A 19,668-nucleotide genomic window follows, 5' to 3' on the forward strand; every position below is an offset into this window, starting at 1 on the left:
CCATGAATTTCATCAAAGGACATGAATAGATGAATGGTGTCTATTGGCAACCAGAGCAGCCACCTAAAAGAGTATATATTTCAATTTGGAGATCACATTTACTCTCCCATCTTTAAATGTCACTTCTAATTTATACAGCTCCTAAGACTAAATGTCTGCCTTTGAATCCCTTTTGAGATGCAGGCCCATGTCTTCCTCTCCTGCTAATACTGACACCTGACTCTCCTACCATCTCACCCTCAGATGTTCCAAATGAATCATCCTTTAATATGACAAACTCGTATGGCACATCCACACAATGGAGTATCATTCAATCACAGGCAGCAACAAAGTACTGATGCATGCCACTACACAAATGGCCTGAAAACCATTATGTGAAGGAAAGAAGCCAGGCACCAAAGACCCCATATTGTATTACTGAAAGGAAATGTCCAGAACAGACACATCCAGAGAGACAGAAAGCAGATTAGTGATTATGGAGGGCTAGGGAGACCAGGAAATACAAGGTCATTGCTAGTGGGTATGAGGTTTCTTTTTAGGGTACTGAAAATGTTCAGAAGTTAGACAGTGTTTCTAATATATATTCTCAAATGTATATATAATCTATACACACATATATAGTCTGTGACTACTGAATTGAACACATTTATGGCATGTGAATGTAATTTTTAAAAAGTGACTACACTTGTGATGCTTTGAAACCTCATTCCTCCTTCATCCCTTTCTGTCCACATCTGGGCAGGCAGAGAGGAAAGTTCAGGTGGCTCCCCCTTATGACACCAGCAGTAAATTCAAACCCTTCAATGGGAACCCTCACTGCACACCATCCCCCCATAATCATCACAAAAAAAATGCCAAGCCAGTCTCTTTTCCCTGCTCTCTCAAGCCATTTTAGGACCTCTTGGGAGCTGTCCTATTCTCCCCAGAAAGCCTCATTATATTTCACATCCTCTTGGGGTGGGTGTGATGTCAGCTGACTCAGTATCTAAAGCAAATGTGGCCAAGTGGAGGAGATCCATCCCATTTCTGTGGAGTGGCCCCGACAGTGAATTCTATCTCAAAGCTGCTATTAAGAATGGGGGTGGGGAGGTCAGGCACAGTGGCTCACACCTGTAATCCCAGCACTATGGGAGGCCGAGGCGGGTGGATCACCTGAGGTCAGGAGTTCGAGACCAGCCTGGGCAACATGATGAAACCCCAACCCTACTAAAAATACAAAAAACTGGCCAGGCATGGTGGCGTGCACCTGTAGTCCCAGCTACTGGGGAGGCTGACGCAGGAGAATCACTTGAACCTGGGAGGTGGAGGTTGCAGTGAGCTGAGATGGCACCACTGTACTTCAGCCTAGGTGATTGAGTGAGACTCTGTCTCAAAAAATAAAAAAAAATTTAAGAATGAGGGTGGGGAGAATGGCACCTACTCTGCCCACCCAATAGGTTGTCAAGTTCAAATAAGGTAACAGGAGAGAACTCAACAAGAAATTGCTAGAAATATGTAAGTACCTATTGTCTCATACTTCACAAAGGATTTACTGTGTAACCTAAAACAGCACCTTGCTTGATAAATTCAACAATTTCTGAACATTGTTTTGGTCCCACTTCTCGGGAATATACTAAACCACATTAACATGGGAGGTGGCTGGGGCTACCTCAGGGTGTGCATTTTAGACCAGGGAAAGGGGCTCCAGGCTGTACAACCCCGCAGAAAGCCTGCACAGAAAATAAATTCAGGTTAAGACCTGCCAGCCCACTTGGTGGTCATAACAAATCCCAGCCATGCAGCCTGAGACCATAGCTAACAGGTCCCAAGCTTTGAGCTCCCGCAAAGCTTAAGCATCTGGAGCTGCTGTTCCCACCTACAGCTCTCTCTTTGCCGACTTTCTGTTTTAAATGTATTCCAACAGACAAATTAGTTTGATTGGTATATGTATTTACTACTCTCCTAGAAACATGTGAATAAAGAGGAATCTAGGGTGACACCTAAAAAATCTAGAACTATAAACTGGAATTAATACTGTATTTCAAACAGATATAAGTCTTCTACTTATATATCAGACCTGGAGTCTATCTTAGGAGGCCAGGAAGGGAGAGGGATTCTCTTCATTCCGCAGTGGCTGAAAGGAAGATCTCACACAATGATAATACCTCATACATGATACAGCACACTTCACCAAATGTAAGTAAAGGCAGGACGGATAGAATTCAGTCTAACACGTCATTCATTCTATTTAAATGCCATTATGATAGCCAGTCCATTTGAAAAGTTTACTTCCATATCTGACAGTCCATATTTCATAAATCAAGGCAGTGAATTCCGCTGAGCAAAGAAACCTTATGTAAGTTGGTCTCTCAATGCCTCATTCCCTTTATAACCAATCAATATAATCAAATGTAATTAGAGTATCTGGCACAGAGCCTAGTATATACCACATGCTCAATAAATGCTGGTCTCTCTTCTTCTTTTGTCCCAAATTAAATGGTTTTCTTCCCTGATAATGAGACTAAAAGTAGGGTAATTCTTCTAAAAATACAAGCATCTCATGCAAAATTCAAATACATGAGAATTTCAGATCTAGCAAATTCAAACAACAAATTTTATTTTTGTTGAAAAAGTGATTTAAAGAGGGAAGGCCGGGCGCAGTGGCTCACGCCTGTAGTCCCAGCACTTTGGGAGGCCAAGGTGGATGGATCACGAGGTCAGGAGATCGAGACCAACCTGGCTAACACGGTGAAACCCTGTTGCTACTAAAAATACAAAAAATTAGCCGGGTGTGGTGGCGGGCGCCTGTAGTCCCAGCTACTCAGGAGGCTGAGACAGGAGAATGGCGTGAACCCGGAAGGCAGAGCTTACAGTGACCTGAGATCGCGCTACTGCACTCCAGCCTGGGTGACAGAGTGAGACTCTGTCTCAAAAAAAAAAAAAAAGAGGGACATGGGGATGTTGAAACATGAAAAAAGAGTTAAGATAGCTTGTAAAATAAGGAGTGGAGCTTTCAGCAATGACCATTAAAGACAGGTTTTTCTCCAAATACCACATGTTCTCATACATAAGTGGGAGTTGAACACCAGGGCCTGTCAAGGGGTAGGGGGCAAAGGGAAGGAGAGCATTAGGACAAATACCTAATGCATGCGGGGCTGAAAACCTAGATGATGGGCTGACAGGTGCAGCAAACCACCATGACACACGTATATCTACGTAACAAACCTACACGTTCCACACATGTATCCCAGAACTTAAAATTTTTTAAAAAAGACTTTAAATAATGGAAATTAAGAAAGTATTATTAAATAAGGACCTTTTAAATAAAAGTGTGAACTCTTACCATTGTGCATTTCAGGAACATAATCTTCAAAATTTCGACTTATTGCATATTTAAATTTATCCATCATCTATTATCCCCATCTCAATACACAAGAGAGTTAGAACACTCTGAGATGTCTAGTGCCAGTTACCTTGAAGTGAACAAAGGTGACGGGCAGGTCCAGAGGGCACAGTGTGGACAGGAGTTGTTGGACCCCTGCGAGAGCTCAGAGCTGTACTCCTTCTGCCTGGACCACTGTGAAGTAAAATATTTTTGCTAAAAATATATCCCTAAAGTTATGATCACATAAAATATTGGAGTCAGGTCTGTTGCTAATAGTGTTATTTAAATGTTCTCAAAAGTAGAGAACGCAAAAGAACACAGGTTTCTCTAGGTTGGTGCTAGTATGTCAGGGTGGCAACCAGTCTCTGTGGGCAGCTCTAACAACTGGCAAGCTCAATGAGTGACCAAGTGAAAGGAAGTGGAAACAACCAGACCTAGCTCTAGGGAGCAAGCATCCGCGGGGGGACGGGGGCGGGGGGGCGGTCTTTCAGAGACCACAGTCACTCAAAAGAAATGAGAGAATCTTCCTTTTTCTGGTAGGAGACCAAGTTAAATAGCTTTTAAAATAACACAGGTCAGCCAGAAATGCTGGCACCTATAATTCCAGCACTTAGTCTGAGGCAGGAGGGCTGCTTGAGCCCAGGAGTTCAAGACCAGCCTGAGCAACATAGCAAGACCCCAGTCTATAAAAAAAAAAAAAATTAAAAATTGGCTGGATGTGATATCACAAGCCTGTAGGCCTGGCTACTTAGGAGGCTGAAGCGAGAAAAATCACTTAAGCCCAGGAATCGAAGGCCGCATTGAGCTACGACTGTGGCACTGCACTCCAGCCTGAGAGATAGAGAGAGACCCTGTCTCTAAAAATCAATCCATCAGGTCTTCAAAAGGGAGAAACATTTAAGAAAAACAGCTTATTTGATGGTAGGAATGTAAAATAGTGCAGCTGTTGTGGAAAGCAGTATGGCAATTCCTCAAAAAATAAAACATAATTACCGTATGATCCAGCAATTTCACCTCTGGGAATAGACACAAAAGAAATGAAAGCAAGACTTGAAGAGAGATGTGCACACCCACGTTCATAGCAGCATTATTCACAACAGCCAAGGGGCGAAAGCAACCGAAATGTCCATCAGTGGATGAACAGATAAGCAAAATGTGGTATCTACACACACAATGGAATACTATTCAGCCTTAAAATGCAAGAAATTTGACATATGCTACAACATGGATGAAATCTGTGGACTCTGTGGTAAGTAAAATAAACCAGATACAAAAGGACAAATACTGCACGATTCCATTTGAGGTATTTAGAATAGTCAAATTCACAGAAACAGAAAGTAGCATGGTAATTGCCAGGCACTGGGAGAAGGGAAATAAGGGGTTAGAGTTTAATGGGGTCAGATTTACAGTTTCAGAAGATGAAAAAGTTCTGGAGATGAATGGTGATGATGGCTGCACAGCAATGTGAATGTACTGAGTATCACTTATGTGTACACTTAAAAATAGTTAAGGTGATAAATCTTATGTTACAGATATCTTACCATATTTTTTAAAAATAGAAAACCAACTTGTTGGGCATTGTTTTCCTATCACTTCTAGAAACAGGTGAGGTGTAAGACCAGAAAAACGAGGATGGGAACTGGTCTTTTCTCCTCCTCTCTCCCTTGGCCTGTCAGCCCCTCACAAAGAGAAGATAAGCTACAGGAATTATCCCTGCTGTTAAGCGATGAATGACTGCATTGCACTTCCTAGGAAAACCCTTCCAACTATACAGCATCATAGAAAAAAAGATGGCTGAGATTTAAATTTCTGATTCCTAGACAACCTCCACTCCTTTCATTGAGAACCATGAAATGAATGAACAAATACAATGTACACAGGCCCAACTGACCCCTCAGCTCAGGAACCTGCCAGAAGTGGCAACTTAAATTACTGTTACAGGAGGTCATGGAGCAAAACCATGGTTTCCGAGGGAGCTCAGTTCTTTAAAGAAAAACCAATAAATCCATAAATGCTGATGCCATATCAAATATAAAAAGCTGCCAAAGAGCACATCCATTGGCAAAGCCGTCGAGCATCAGTGAACACATCTGCAAGGGCTGATGGCACCAAGGATCACATGAGCGCAGGAAGCACCCACGGCCCCACTGTAAATTAGACACTGGATGAAGAACAAGGAAGCAGGACAAACTCAATGGCATAATGAAGTCAGAACTCAAGGACCTCTTCTTGGCCTCCACCAGCCATTCCCAAGGAAATTCTATTTTAGGCAGACACCCAAAAAGATCACTTAATGGCAGGGTATACTGACTTTAAACAATAAAAGAGATATAAAGTATAACTTGCACACAAATACACCGTTGAAACTGTTCATGTTCTTCATATATGGAGTTATGGCTGTTGAAAAGTTGTTCCAACATGTGAAGAGACTAAAATTCAGATTCTACATACATCAGTTACTTTTATCTTACATTTTAGCAGCTGACTGTTTTAAGTCTTTTACTGTCATTGTGGCAGTATAGAAATGCTGTCTCAACATGAAGAAATATTCCTTGAGGGCAAAGAGGAAAACATAAAACATACATAAGATTTGAATTTGACTTTTTAAAAACTATTGCAATTTAGTGAGATTTTCAATTAGATTAATCAAAAGTAATAATGATACTAATGTGGTTACCTCTCTAAAATATAGGAGGGAAAGTGCAATTTTTCAAAATAGTCCTATGTTTTTTTTAAAAGCAGTGTAAAAAGACACAAAATAAAATATGTACTCTCTTGTCCTGGCTTATAGTCAGGTTAAATGGAACTAGACATTCCATATTTCCCTGTTTATGGAAGCTCATAAAACTTTACATTCTTTAGCTGACTCCTTACAAGGTTTTAATTTCTTTTCACAAAGACACAAAATTCTGAACCTTCACAAGACTCTCTTTTATATACAGCCAGTTGGGTTATGACTTAACTGTAACTATGTTTTAAAAGAGTGTTACTTCAATCAAACATTCCTTGATGTTTATGTGAATTTAGGTCAAAGAAGTGGGGAAATGTAGGAGAAACTATCCTCCACATAAAAACCGGACAGATTACAATTATTGCTATCCCTCCCCATCAATTAAAAACAAATAGGTGCTTGCTTCGACACCACATATACTATTATAAAATCGGAATGATACAGAGAAGACTGGCATGGTCCCTGCACAAGGATGACACACAAATTCATGAAGCATTCTATATTAAAAAGAAAACAAAAACAAAAACAAAACAAAACAGATAGGACAAAAAAAAAGATGACAATAAGCAAGTGAAGAATCACTGGGGAAATGCAAGTCAAAACTACAATGAACTTTCACTTCACACTCACTAGATGGCTAAAATCAAAAAGACAAGTATTGGTGTAGCAATTGGATTGGTATACCAATTCGATCAGCTTTGCTAATCAAAATAACAGGTATTGGTGATGATGGGTTGAAAGTAGAACCCTCGCACACTGCTGCTGGGAATGCAAAACAGGGTAGCCGCTATGGAAAATAGTCTGGCTGTTCTTCAAATGGTTAAACCCAGGTTACAATATGATCCAGCAATTCCACTCCTAGATGCCCAAGGTTGAAAATATACGTTCCCACAAAAACTTATACATGAATGCTCTTAGCAGCACTGTTCATAATAAACAAAAATTGGAAACAACACAAATGTCCATCAATTGATAAATGGATAAACAACTATAGAATACAATGAAATATTATATACCAATTTTTAAAAAATGAAGTATGATCCATGCCACAGCATGGGTGACTCTTAAAAACATGCTAAGTGAAAGAAGCCAGGCATAAGGATCACACAGTGCATGAATCCACTGCTATGAAATGTCCAGAACAGGTAAATCTCTAGAGACAGAAAGCAGATTAACAGTTCCCTAAGGCTAGGGGGTTGGGTGGAGCAGAGTTCCGGGGTGATGGCTAAGGGGTCCAGTGTTCTTTTGGGAAGAAATAAAGATGTTCTAAAATTGACTATGGTGATTGATGCACAACTCTGAATATACTGAAAACCACTGAACATTTTAAATGGATGAATCATATGATGGATGAATCATATCCTGATAAAGGTGTTTCTTTAAAAACAAGACAGCACATATCAGAGGGTACATCAATCCAAAGTTGAATTTCTCTTGAAAGTACCCTCATTTCAATACCGTTATCTTTCCGAAACATATCACTACCCTAACACAGCAAATGCCCAAAAGCACTCCCGGCACTACATATGCAGAAGAGAGGACAGCTAAGAATGATAAGATGATTTCTTCATCAAGAGCCGGTTAAAGCTATTCTGCTTTAAAATTAAAGAGCACTTAAGGGAAACCTTTTGTCTGGTCAATAACTTTGGTTCATTTATTATGTTAGGCAAGGTCTGGACCTGAGAGTCAAGCCATCTATCCCAATTCATTCAAAGAAATTTATTTTGCAGATGTTTTCCCACAAAATTTTCATCTCTGCTTTAACCACAAAGTTCTCAAGATCTAAGAAAAAAATACCAATTGGAGAAAAAAATCAGAGGAGGGATGGAAAAAGGTTAATAGGGGATATGAAATTTTATTCATATTTAAAAATCGGCTCTATTTAAGCCAGTCTAGTCATCTCAACAATGTAGGAGATTTAAATTTTAAATGTAAAACCTAAAGATAAACATTATATAAAGAGCACAGTGCAGAGCACCTCTAACAGAGTACTCTAGCAGAGTACCTTTAACAGTGTGTTAACACGGGAATGAATTCCTGCTATATTCCAAATACTGAGCACAGAACTGAGTCACACGGTCTCATTTAATCTTGTTGTTGTTGTTGTCATTGTTGAGATGGAGTATCACTCTGTCGCCCAGGCTGGAGTGTAGTGCCGTGATCTCGGCTCACTGCAACCTCTGCCTTCTGGGTTCAAGTGATTCCCCTGCCTCAGCCTCCCAAGTAACTGGAACTACAGGCGCCCGCCACCACGCCCAGCTAATTTTTGTATTTTTTAGTAGAGACAGATTTCACCATATTGGCCAGGCTGGTATCGAACTCCTAACCTCATGATCCACCTGCCTCAGCCTCCCAAAGTGCTGGGATTACAGGCATGAGCCACCACATCCGGCCTCATTTTAATCTTCTAAACAACCCTAAAAGTTGAGTTTTACATGTGATCCCACTCATAATGGCCATCTTTGGACCTTGTTGCAAGGAAACAAGATTTTGACAGAAGCCCATCCTCATGCTCAGGCCCACTGAAGGGCTGCAGCCAATGCGAACACCACGTGGAGTGCTACTGAGGAATGAACGCATTAAACCACCAGAGGCTGTGGATAAGGGAACCGCAAGGTCAAATGTCTCTTTAGACCTCTAGCTTTCAAAGTATTGTCACCATGAACCATATTGAGAAATTCATTGTAAGTCATGATACGGTAAATGTGTGTAAAAATATTTCCAAAAATACAATTGCAATTACAACCTGTGTCATACAATATTAATTGCTATTCCAGCCTCTCTGGTCTATTACAGTTCACTGGAAGGAAGAGAGGGAGGGAGGAAAGTGGTATAGCTCACGGAACTGTTTTCAGGACCACTCGTGGCTCATGGCCTGCAATTTGAAAAACCACTGAATGTGCCAGTTCTGAGCCATCTCTCAGCACTTGGAATCCACCAGTCTCACTACATATCCCATCATCTATAAGCAGGTGACCCAGTGGAAGAATGGCACAGCCTACTGAAGACAACAGTTGTAAGGCAACATTCTGAAAGATGGAGTTCTGTCTCACACAACACAGTACATGCTTTGACTCACCTGTCTCCCCAAAGTAAGAAGACATTGGTCCAGAAATCAATAGAAGATGTAGGAGTGGCCCCTCTCACTATTACCCTAATAACCCACTCTAAAAATTTTTGGTTTTCATCCCTGCTAGTACAGAGGTCCTGATTTTAAGGGAGCTATTAAAAGGAGGTAGCAATGTTTCCAGTGAACTGGAAGGTGAGACTGCCACTGGGTCATTCTAGGCTCCTCAAGCCACTTAGCCAAGAGGCCAATGAGGAGGATACACTGCCAGTAGGGGTGAGAGGACCCTGGGATGCTGCCTCCCAAAGAGTCAGGAAGGACCACGGCTTCCTTCATCAGGGCAGCTCTCAGTACTTCTATCTCCAACAGTAAAAGTTAACTGAAAACCACAGCAATCCAAAAAAAGGCAGGACCACTGAGAATTCAGACCTTCAGGTACAGAAACCTAATCAGATGAAGTCCTGGCTGAGTGCAAAGGAAACAAGGAACAGGTAACAGGAGTAGAAAGATGCAAATCTCAACTAGTGCCAAGTGGCAGATATGCATATTTCCTTCTTGCTTTTGGAGAGGGAGGGAGGGAGGGAACGAGAACCAATTTCTTCTCCTTCTTCTTGCATTATTTACACAAACATTGTTGAAACTTACCTCTACAATTCAACTCTGGATAACACAACATTCAAGCAGAACTTTAATTAAATTTAAGGAGGAATTAACAAAGCCCAGCAACAGGTAATGTGACTACCTCCCAGAGACGGATACACTAATGAGACTTTGTGACACCACATTTTAGGGAGCTGGTGAGAACATCTTCACTTGTGTGAGAATGTTTACATTCTGTTAGATGAAAAGAAAGTAGTTTTTGTTGTGTGGAAGTTAAAATATGTTTAGGAGGATAGGTCTAGATACTGAATATTCAAAGGAGTGGGCTGGCCAATTATATAGGTATTCTCTCCCAGCTTCAACCATACCCTTCCAAACTCAGCTTTGTAACTCTGAAACCATATTTCTGTTTTACCAGTTGGCTCTCTGTTAGGCTCTGCCACCAGGGGACACTAGAGGGAGACTAGCTCCTTCCCCTCTGCTTCCTGCTGGCTTTAGCTCTCAGTGTCATCCCCAACAACACTTCTTCACCAGGGCAGCAGCAGTTCCTTCTAGTGCAGCAGCTGAATCTGGCCTACAGTTTTTCAGCACTTACAGAACCAGCCTTGTTACAGTCCCCTCAGAAACAGCTGCACCATCACCCACACCTCAGAGGTCTGGGTTTCAGCTCTGTGGGGCCTCTCCCCTAAGCTACTAAAGATTTAATACAGATTTCACCCTGTTTGCCCCCAGCCCTACAGTTGATGGCTGCTTCCTATAGCCACTACCCCTATGATATCTTAGTGTTTGCTTTTTATCTTTTCATTTACCTACTTATTAACAATTTTATACCTAATAACAATTCTTTATATTTAATTATCTCTGTTAAAATAAGTGGAATAACTTTTGTTTCCATGCTTGACCCTGACTTTGTATTACATTAGATTATAAACAATTTTTTAAAACTAGGATCATCAAAGAAGATATGAAAATGGCCATGAGCACATGAAAAGATGTTCAACATCATTACTCTTTAGGAAAACGCAAATTAAAACTACAATGACATCCTACTATATATCTATTAGGATGGCTAAAATTTAAAAAGACTGACATAGTGAGTGTTGGCAAGGATGTAGAGTAAGTAAAACCCTCATACATTGCTGACAAAGCCACTTTGGGAAACAGCTACCACCTGACCTAGCAATTCCACTCCTAGGTATCCACCCAAGAAAAATGAAAACACATGTCCACACAAAGACTTGTATACAAATGTTCACAGCAGCATTATTCATGACAGCCAAAAACTGAAAACAAACCAAATGTCTATCAACTGGTAAATGGATAAACAAAATGTGGTTTATCCAGACAACAGAATGGAATACACTATTTGGCAATAAAAAGGAATGAAGTACTGATACATGCTACAAGCACAGATAAATCTCAAAAGGGACCAGATGCAAAGGCTACATATTGAGTGATTCCATTTATATAAAATGTTCAGAAAAGGCAAATCTGTAGACAGATTAGTGGTTGCCTGGAGTTGGGGTACAGAGAAACTGCTAATGGGCATGAGACTTCTTTCAAGAGTAATTGAAATGTTCTGAAATTACATAATGGTGAGGATTGCACAAATGTGCAAATTTACTAAAACTTGTTGAATTATACATTTAAAATTCAGAGTGCTGTAAAATAAAAGACTAGGAAAATATTTCAAGAAAATCTAGTGTCACAGGCATATGAAATAAATCATAAGAAACCACAATGCACTGATATACAAAAATGGAACATTTGTTTCTGTACATATATATAATTGCATGTAATAAATACAGCAAGCCTAAGAACCAAACCATGTTAGCAAATGATTACAGAACAGGTTTCAAATGCTTAAGAATAGGTTTGGTAAGAGACATTAAAGAAATGTCCAGCTTAAGGGAGAGATGGTTTCACTGCTTCAAAACAGAACAGATGGGATAGTACCAGCATTCAAATCTAGCTAACATCATTAAAGAGAAAGATAACATTTTTAAGTTGAGAAAATTCTCTCTTGTGAAGAAACAGGCTTTTTTTTCTTTAGGAATGCCTCTTAATAGTGACATTGCCATGGAAGACAGACTAACGATGCCTCATTATAAAACCACAAAGCCTAATTGACCATTGGCATCAAATACAACCAAATACATCGTGTACATCACTGAAATTGTGCTTGACTTTGAAAACAAATGTGACTTTGAACTCAGGTATCATTACAATGTACAAGTAAGGGAACTCTGAAGACAGAACCACTCCCCACACTAACCTTACCATTCAAAAACATGCAAATTCTTTCTTTTTAATGACTGACTCAGATTTTGAATTCATTTGTTGATTGCTGGATGATGATAAATGTTCACGCTTCCTACAGAGTTTAACAGGAAAAGAACTAATCTTTAGCCCAAATTCAATGCATTCATATTTTAAGAAGATTTTTCTCTAAAAACTCATGTAAATTATCTCAAAAAAAATTAACAACATAGACTTTATAATAAATATCTTATTTTCTGTAATTGATGTTTTTTAAAAAAATAAGTATTATCACTTTTTAAAATTAATTTCTGGTGCTTTTATAGCATAAAATTATTTTCTGCAATAGAATCCCAATTTGTAACATTGTGCCAAGGAAATGTCTATGAATTTAAAAGAGATCACTTCAAATGTTATCCAGGAACCAATTAAGCCATGAGATGTGGGTCACCTGAACACTCTTCCATTACAGATGAAGTCTCAAAGAAATAAGCTAACTTGACCAAAGTCACCCAGCTGGTATCTGAAATATGAGCCAGGGCTCTCTGGCTCCAAAATCCCTGCTCCTTCCAGCATGCCACATTAAATCCTGTTAACAATAATGAGGATAATATAAGGAGGAATTAAAAATCATAAAGTATTTATACACGTAAGATTCTGAGGAACATGAACTTAACAGTTCTTTATGTAGTTACATTGATTCCTTAATATAGATGTGGTCCTCTATTTGAGAAACCTAAAGCTAAGCTAGGTATTTTTCATCAACTGAAAGGGGCAGTATAAAACCACAGAGCCAAAGAGCATCACTGAAAATGTTCAGTAAGGGGTCAGGTGTCACTATTATCCCAGGCCCCCTAGCAAAACTTGTAAAACAGCAAAGGTGGTTCACGCACAGTCAATGTAAAGCTTTTGTTTTCAGGCTTGCTTCATGTTCCACCTTCTTCCATGGAAGAGGAGGAATTATTCCTAATGTTCCTGATGAGAACCAGAGTAAATTCAAGGGCTAATGTCACAGCAGCCTGCTTAGGGCATTCCAAAACACACTTCTAAAGAGAGGGAGAGATTTGATTCCTCCAACTTCCACAAATGAACATACACAAGGACACTTCTGGGAAGACATGCTTCTTGATTTCATAATAGCCAGTACCTGGGTTAAATCTATTATGTAACCAAAGAAACATCCTGATGATTCAAATTTCCTGGGGAGAACTAATGATAACCCATCAGAGTCACCAATGTGGGTCACTGGAGGTCACCAGGAGATCAAGGTACATTTTAATGCTAAGTGGCTTCAGTCCAAGGAGTGCCAATGAGATTATACACTGTTAAAACTGATTCCAGGCTGGGTGCGGTGGCTCACGCCTGTAATCCTAGCACTTTGGGAGGCCTAGGCGGGCCGACTGTCTGAGCTCAGGAGTTGGAAACCAGCCTGGGCAACATGGTGAAACCCTGTCTCTACTAAAAATACAAAAAACAAATTAGCCAGAAGTGGCGGCTCGTGCCTGTAGTCCCAGCAACTTGGGAGGCAGAGGCAGGAGAATTGCTTGAACCCAGTAGGTGGAGGTTGCAGTGAGCTGAGATCGCGCCACTGCACTCCACACTCCAGCCTGGGCAACAGAGAGAGACTCCATCTCAAAAAAAAAGAAAAAAAAAAAAACCTGATTCCAAAATTCATTCAAATATACGCACCCCTAAATCCCCTCTTTGGGAAAGATAAGGCTGAGGCTAGGTCCTCTTCCTCAACTGAAAGGGGAAGTACTAAAACTTAATTAATTTATACGACATAAATTAAAACAGAGTTGGTGTTTTGTAGCTTTCCACTAGAAATACCCAATCTGTATAGTTTAAAAGGAATACTTGAAGAGTCTGTTTCCAAATATCACAAACTCTTGTATTTGGCAAACAACAAGAATGTCAACCTATGTGAAAGTCTTTAATTTAGCAGATGTGTATTTAATTAAAAATTAACAGAAATCAGGAGTAGTGAGGTTACACATTCCCATAGTTCAAAGCTACCTAAAAATGGAAGTTTTAATTTCACTTCATTAAACACTTAGCAGCAGATTCCAGTAGTCTAAATAAGACATCATTGGCTTTTAGGAACAAATGTGTCAACAACTGTTAAAGAATAGTTCCTTGTTATGAAACCTTAAAATTCTAGGACATATGATGTTTTAAGACATCTGAGTACAGGTAACAGATTTAAATATATATAGCCACCTTCCTATCCGTCAGGTGAGAACTAAAAACTAAAAAGCATTTTGATAACATGTTTAATTTCTTATATAGCATATCATTCAGGCAGGACCAGTAGTAGAGAACGCAAAAAACAAATATTCCACCTTAGTTCTAAAACAGAAAATCTGAATATGAAAGACAGATAAGATTACAAGACATGGGTTGCTCTGGAAGGATCAACCAGGACCAATAAGTAAAAACTCTAATAACCAGTGTTGCCCTAAAATAGAATAAACCATCTGTGAGGGAATGAAACTACTGCCCCAAGGAGGGGTTCATGCATGAGCGGGAATGCCCGTGGGTGACGGAAATATCACAAAGGCAAATGAATTAATGCCGTCAACAAACCCTCCAGTCTTCAGTGGGATGGATTTTCCATGTTGTAGACACTGTCAGCGAGTGCAGTTTCAAGTCAGGCAAAACGGAAGCTCGTGCATCTTTGATCGCGCAGGTGGTCTGAAGGGATGGCACAGAGGTCCAATATACCTAACCTGTAGAAGGCACATCTCATATCTCACCTATTGCAACAGTGATACAAGTGAGGACACTGAGGCTTAAAGATGGTTAAAGACCAAAGTCACAAAGAACTAAAGTGTCTGAACTAGGACTTCTAGTCTCACATCCCCAGACTTCATATTAGAATTCTTTCTACTCTACCATGATGGTCTTCTGTCAGGTCCCAGAAGAACCTCAAATGCTCCCTACACATAGATGTGCTGAAGAAATAACAGTTTTATATTTAGAGAGGAAAAAATAGAGATCAAAATGCCTGGCCAACTTCAGGGGGTCTGTGACATGGCTCTGATATGAAGACCATGTCTTTTCTTCAAACTTCTAATCATGAAATATATTCAAACCAGCTGCTCCATCTAGTGGATTAATGGAAGATCCTCAGGATGAGAGAAAAGCACATTTTTAATACTGTTCACCTCACACAACCCTAAAGCATTCATTTGCTATCCTATACCTCATATCCAAAATAGCAGCACTAGAAAAGAGATTAAGAAGATTACAAGCTTTCAGGAGTCAAGGATGAATTCATTCCAACTGGTTAAAACTATATTCCAAATTTGCTTCCTCCCTCATTTCCCCAGTTTCCCCCAACATAAGTACAGAGTTGGCAAAGCAGGTCACATCCAAGTAACTGAGGTAAAAGCTCTCCAGTAGCACACCAAAGAGATGTAACTCCAACACGAAGCTGAAGCTCCCAGAGATTCCACAGCCCCCGGATATACTGTGTTTACTAATCATCTTAAGACTAAGACCTTCTTTCCAAAGAGAACAATATGTGGTGGGAAAAACCCAGGCTCAGAAGTCAGCCAAAATTCCTGGTTCTGTCAGTTTCTGACTGTTGTAACCTTGAGTCAGTCATTAAACTTCTGCCTCAGCTCCTCATCTGCAAAACACAGATAATGGCATATCCCTCAGGGGTGCCATGAAGATGGAAAGGTGACAAAAAGAACATACCTAGCACACTTCCTGAAACACCGCAGCACTCAAAGAACAGCAGAGACAGATAGGTGGACCTGAGTAGGCGCCAATTTAAGGGCCCTTTATCTCTTTTCCTTAATCTTCAAATTTCTATTTTAAAAAGGTAACAAAAATGGTGAGCAGAGTTGCTAGAAGACATAGAGATGCGTAATAATAAGGAACAGTGAAGGAACTGTTATTCGGTGTGGCCAGAACACAGGCAGTAAAGGTAGATGCCAGGAGTTGAGGTGAAACAGACAGGCAGTTCCTTGTAAGCCATATGGATGCATTTGGATGTCATCCAGCAATCAACGTGGAACCACTGGATTATCTTCCCATTACCCCAATCTGTCATATTCTAACACTGCTCCAAAACTTTCAGTCACCTACTTCCTAAAGAATGAAGTGGAACAGTCTTAACGAGGTGGGTTTCTGAATCTGTGTTTCTGTCTTCTGTCTCAGTTTCCCATTTGGTATGTCAACTTTCATGTGCAGGTTTGCTCAAGACACACGCTTTAAGATGCAGAAGAAAGGTCAAATTCAATAACATTAATTATGAAACTTAAGTTGTGTCATAACTCTCAATCTCTCAAATTTTAATGAGCAGACTTAATATTAGTAAACATTCTGAACTCCAATCAAATGTAACGCAACACAAAACATGAATGAACACTATCAGAGACTGATGAATACCTCCCTCACCCCAACATCTATCCTTCCCTTTTGATATAGTAATAGCAGTGCTGGTGGGCCTCTGGCTACCCAGCCAAAGACTACATTTCTCAGTCTCTCTTGCACTAAAGTGTGTCTACTGGACCGGGTTCCAGCTAATGGGATGGTTAAAGTTAAAGCTAATGGGACATGTTAAGTGATGTGTGCAATTTTAAAGTCATGCACATAAATGGGAAGGAGTACACCATTCCCATACCATCTCCCTTTTCTGCTACAAGGAAGTACTATGTGGAAAATGGCAGAACGACAAGATAGAAGGAGCCTGGGGCCCCAAAATGGTAGAGTCATCAATCAACCCTGAACTGTTTACACTTGGACTAAGAGTAAACCTAACTTCCATCCTTTATAAGGCATTGTTTTTTTATTTTTGTTAAAGTATATCCTAACTGTGATGGTTTCTTTTATGTGTCAAATTGGCTAGGCCACAGTACCCAGATATTTGGTCAAATACATGTGGATACTTCTGTGAAGGTAATTTTTAGATGAGATAAACATTAAATCAATAGACTGAGTAAAACAGATTGCCCTCCATAATCTGGGAGGGCCTCATCCAAGCAGATGAAGACCTTAAGAAAAGGACTGACCTTTCCTGTGGAAGAAGAAATTCGGACAACAGACTCACTTTGAACTCCAACTGCAACATCAGCTCTTCTCTGGGTCTCCAGCCTGTCAGCCTTCCAAGCCTGCCTGCCTGCCTAGCCTAGGCTCACAATTTTGGACTTTTAAGCCTCCATGATTGTTTAAGCCAATTCCTTAAAATAGAAAGAAACATATGGATACATGGATGTATAATATATACATACACACATACACATCTTATTGATTCTGTTTCACTAGAGAACCCTATTATACTGTTACAAACGGAATATTTGTGCTTCCTACCCCACCAAATTCTTATGTTGAAACCCTAATCCCAATGTGATGGTATGTGGAGGTGGGAACTTTGGGAGGCAATTAGGTCATGAAGGTGAAGCCCTCATGAATGGGTAAGTTTAGTGCCCATATAAAGAAGAGGCCAGAGAGCTTGCTAGCTCTCTGTCTGCTATGTGAGAATATAATAGAAGTCACCCTTCTGCAACATGGAAGAGGATCTTCATCAGAACCCAATCATGCTGGCACCATGATCTCTAACTTCCGGCCTCCAGAACTGTGAGAAATAAATCATTGTAGTTAGTAAGCCATCTGGTTGTTGGTTTTTTATTTCGTTTTGTTTTTGAGACAGAGTCTTGCTCTGTCACCAGGCTGGAGTCCAGTGGCGCGATCTCAGCTCACTGCAACCTCCAACTCCCTGATTCAAGTGATTCTCCTGCCTCAACCTCCCGTAGCTGGGATTACAGGCACATACCACCATGCCCAGCTAATTTTTGTATTTTTAGTAGAGACGGGATTTCACCATGTTGGCCAGGATAGTCTCGATCTCCTGACCTCGTGATCCGCCCACCTCGGCCTCCCAAAGTGCTGGGATTACAGGTGTGATCCACTGTGCCTGGCCAATAGTATTTTTTTAATAGCAGCTGGAGCTAAGACACTAACACTGAAACAACTAAGAAATCTGAAAACAAACATTTTGTCCATTCAACAAATATTTGGACCTAGTATGTACCAAGCATAGTATAGGCTCTGCAAATACAATTGAGAATAAGATACAATTTCTGCCCTCATAGAGCTCAGACTCTGATGGACTTTTTATGACTTTGGACTACAGTATTTTTTAAAAAGACAACAACATGAATGTACTTCATGCCATTGATCTCTACTCTTAAAAGTGGTTAAAATAGTAAATTTTATTATGTATATTTCATTAAAATAAAAAATTGCAAAAAGAGAAGAAAATTATTCAAAAGAAACAAAATTTAATCCAGTGATTTAAGGTTTTCAAATCACATACCTGATTAAAGATTTGTATCCACATATATAAAGAACTTTCAAATCTCAATAAGAAAACCAACTAAAAAATACAAAAAAGACTGGAACAAACACTTCGCCAAAAAAAAAAAAACACACAGAAAGCAATACATTAAAGATACTCGAAATTATTACTAATCAGGGATATTAAATTTAAAACTGAATGAGATACTCCTACCTACTTATTAAATGACTACAATTAAAGACTGGCCATACAAAGTGTTGGCAAGGATGTGGAGCAAATAAATTCTCATACTCTGCTGGTGGAAATATAAAACGGTATAACTATCTTGGAAAATAATCTTGCAGTTTTGTAAAAAGTATACATTTACCAGCTATACAACCCAAACATTCCACTGCTATTATAGATATTTACCCAAGAGAAATTAAAACACATATCCATACAAAAATTGATATACAAATATTCATGGCAACTTTATTGTTAATAACCAAAAACTGGAATAAACCCAAATTTCCATCAACAAACTAATTGACTGATTGATAAATTACGGTATATATCTACATAATCAAATTAATTGATCAATATAAAGAAATGAACTATTGATACATACAACAACATGGATGCATCTCAAATTATGTGAAGAAGGCAAAAAAGAGTTCATACTCTGATTCCATTTTTATAAAAACTAATTCAGAGTAACAGAAAACAGATCTGTGTTAGATTACCTAAGGATGAGGAAAGAACAGGAAGGACGGATCATAAAAGGCACAAGGAGACTTTGGGGGTGATGAATATGTACATCAACTTGAATGTGGTAATGGTTTTACAGATGTGTATATAGTCAAAACTTATCAAATTGTGTATTTTAAATATGTGCAGTTTAATGTACATCAATTATCATCAATAAAGTGATTTGAGGGGATTGTCTGTCTTTAAGGCAATATTTTCACACAACAGCCTCTCAGATTTACTACGCTCACTTGTTTTAGCTTGAATCTATTCAGACTCTAAAGTTATCAAAATATCCCAGTCTTTATAATTAACTGGAAATAACTATTAAGCTGAAAAACTGGCTTTATGCCACTTTTTTTTTTTTTTTTTGGAGATAGAGTCTCACTCCTGTTGCCCAGGCTGGAGTGCAATGGCATGACCTCGGCTCACTGCAACCTCTGCCTCCAGGGTTCAAGCGATTCTCCTGCCTCAGCCTCCCAAGTAGCTGGGATTACAGGCACCCACCACCACGCCCGGCTAATTTTCTGTATTTTTAGTAGAGATGGGGTTTCATCACATTGGCCAGGCTGGTCTCTAACTCCTGACATCAGGTGATCCACCCACCTCAG

General features: G+C 39.6%; 1 protein-coding gene and 1 non-coding gene across 7 annotated transcripts in view; one reads left to right on the forward strand and one right to left on the reverse strand.

Moving 5' to 3' along the window:
• DOCK9 (dedicator of cytokinesis 9) overlaps positions 1-19,668 on the reverse strand; it is a 295,897-nt gene that overhangs the window by 228,190 nt on the left and 48,039 nt on the right. The gene's annotated exons all lie outside the window — the stretch shown is intronic.
• LOC129011967 (U6 spliceosomal RNA) lies at positions 6,496-6,602 on the forward strand. Its single transcript, XR_008493483.1, has one exon. It is a non-coding gene; the product is annotated as a U6 spliceosomal RNA (small nuclear RNA).

The sequence above is a fragment of the Pongo pygmaeus genome, chromosome 14 (assembly GCF_028885625.2).
Source record: "Pongo pygmaeus isolate AG05252 chromosome 14, NHGRI_mPonPyg2-v2.0_pri, whole genome shotgun sequence".
NCBI lineage: Eukaryota > Metazoa > Chordata > Mammalia > Primates > Hominidae > Pongo > Pongo pygmaeus.